Below are 2,500 nucleotides of genomic sequence, written 5' to 3'. Positions count from 1 at the left end.
CCTTCCGTCAATTCCTTTAAGTTTCAGCTTTGCAACCATACTTCCCCCGGAACCCAAAGACTTTGGTTTCCCGAAAGCTGCCGGAGAGGTCGTCAAAGTAACGCCCCCCGATCGCTAGTTGGCATCGTTTATAGTCAGAACTAGGACGGTATCTGATCGTCTTCGAACCTCTGACTTTCGCTCTTGATTAAAGAAAACATTCTTGGCAAATGCTTTCGCAGTTGTTCGTCTTGCGCCGATCCAAGAATTTCACCTCTAGCGGCACAGTACGAATGCCCCCGTCCGTCCCTCTTAATCATTACCTCGCGCTCCGAAAACCAACAAAATAGAACCGAGGTCCTATTCCATTATTCCATGCACCATTATTCAGGCGAACCGCCTGCTTTGAACACTCTAATTTTTTCAAAGTAAACGTTCCGGCCGCCGCCAACACTCAGTCAAGAGCACCGACGGTGAACCGAAGGTGAGGCCGGGCACGCCAGTACACGCCTTGCGACGGACCGACGGCCCGAGCCCAAAATCCAACTACGAGCTTTTTAACCGCAACAACTTAAATATACACTTTTGGAGCTGGAATTACCGCGGCTGCTGGCACCAGACTTGCCCTCCAATGGATACTCGTTAAAAGTTTTAGAGTGTACTCATTCCAATTACAGGGCCTCGTTAGAGTCCTGCATTGTTATTTTTCGTCACTACCTCCCCGCGTCGGGAATGGGTAATTTGCGCGCCTGCTGCCTTCCTTGGAAGTGGTAGCCGTTTCTCAGGCTCCCTCTCCGGAATCGAACCCTGATTCCCCGTCACCCGTAAGAACCTCGGTAGGCAGATACCGTACCGACGAAAGTTGATAGGGCAGACACTTGAATGATTTGTCGCCGGTGCAAGACCGTGCGATCCGCAAAGTTATCCAGAGTCACCAACGAGCACGGGCCGAGGCCCGGTCGGTTTTTGGTCTGATAAATGCACGCCTCCGTGAGTCGGCGCTTTTCGCATGTATTAGCTCTAGAATTACCACAGTTATCCAAGTAACACGTACGATCAAATGAACCATAACTGATTTAATGAGCCATTCGCAGTTTCACTGTACGAGAGCTCGTACTTACACTTGCATGGCTTAATCTTTGAGACAAGCATATGACTACTGGCAGGATCAACCAGGTAGCTATTCGCAGCAAACGAGGCTGCTGCGGGACGACGGGCGCCCCGCGTTTCTTTTCACACGTTCTCCGTGTACATCGCTACTCAAACACTACGCTCGCGGCTTGCACGAGCTCCGAAAACCGTCGATTCCGGACGCTGCCCGGCGATTCGAGTGCAATACTCGCGCCGAGGCACGCCGATAGCTTGCCACTGGATCCGACAGACCGCTCAAAACCCCGGCTAAGCATGGGCGACCGCGCGAACAGCATTACATCTGCCCATCGTGCCCGACGCCAACCGAGATCGATTCTGCTTCGATTCGCACTCGCGCGCGCATTCGCTCACACGACTGCCTGCTCCCTCATAGTAGTCACAGAATCCTGCATCGCCATGGTACCCCAGAACGGCCTCGGGATCGCGCGACCTCGCGGCCGGATTTGGAGTTTGGGAAGGTGCGTGGCCGCTTGCCGTGGCCGCCGAACCGCGCCCCGGCCGGGCACTGCGCGCAACTCGAACGTTTGGACTCTGAAAATATTTCCCAACGTTTGGACTTTAACTTTTTGTCGAGACTTGAAAAAATTTCAGAGTCCAAACATCGACCCGCGGCAAAAACTTTTCCGAGGTCGAAAAATCCGCGCTCGGTCAAGAGAATATGCGCGGCCTGGGCGTTTGGACTCTAACATTTTTTGGAGTGGATGGGAAAAATTTTCAGAGTCCAAAACACCGACCCGCGCGTGATGCTCTCCCGAGTTCGGAAAATCCGCGCCAGGTGAAAGCTATGCGCGCGACCTGGTCGTTTGGACTCTAAAAAATGTTCAAGTCTCATCACACCAACAAAAAGTTAAAGTCCAAACACCGACTCGCGGCTAAAGCTCTTCCGACTTGGGAAAATCCGCGGCGGGTGAGGGCTATCCGCGCGACCTGGGCGTTTGGACTTAACATTTTTTTGGTGTGAATCGACTTGAAAAAATTTCGAAGTCAAAAGTCTATAAAATTAATCTAATGCCATACAGTGTCAAAGTGCACAATTTTAATCGATATAATCATAACAATATATGTCATACAACAAAATCATCAAATAATCGTCAAGCAGCATTGCAAAGCTACGTGAGTCAATGCAAGGCAATGACAACGTATTTATCAATTAAAGTTATTGTTAAATTATAAAATAAAATTAAATTAAATTAAATTGAAGAGCTCAATTACGCCAATGTAACAGAGTGTCATACAAAATATATTGAATCACACACGTCCAAACGCTAAAGAAATATATCAAATGCACTCACCTGCCAGTCACCGTTTTGGGTAACTCAGAATAGACCGTCTTTCGTCGGGAATTGAGTTGATCATTGAACATTGCAGT

General features: G+C 49.4%; 1 non-coding gene across 1 annotated transcript in view; it reads right to left on the bottom strand.

The window, feature by feature from the left end:
- Nucleotides 1-1,158, bottom strand: part of LOC143473015 (small subunit ribosomal RNA) — a 1,808-nt gene extending 650 nt beyond the window's left edge. Inside the window, exon 1 of the ribosomal RNA XR_013120313.1 lies at nt 1-1,158. This exon is cut by the window's left edge and continues 650 nt beyond it. This is a non-coding gene — a ribosomal RNA (small subunit ribosomal RNA).
- Nucleotides 1,159-2,500: the final 1,342 nt, after the last annotated feature.

The sequence above is a fragment of the Clavelina lepadiformis genome, unplaced genomic scaffold (genome assembly GCF_947623445.1).
Source record: "Clavelina lepadiformis unplaced genomic scaffold, kaClaLepa1.1 scaffold_253, whole genome shotgun sequence".
NCBI lineage: Eukaryota > Metazoa > Chordata > Ascidiacea > Aplousobranchia > Clavelinidae > Clavelina > Clavelina lepadiformis.
Note: the sequence above shows the minus strand (reverse complement) of the source record. Positions and strands in the feature narration are given on the sequence as shown.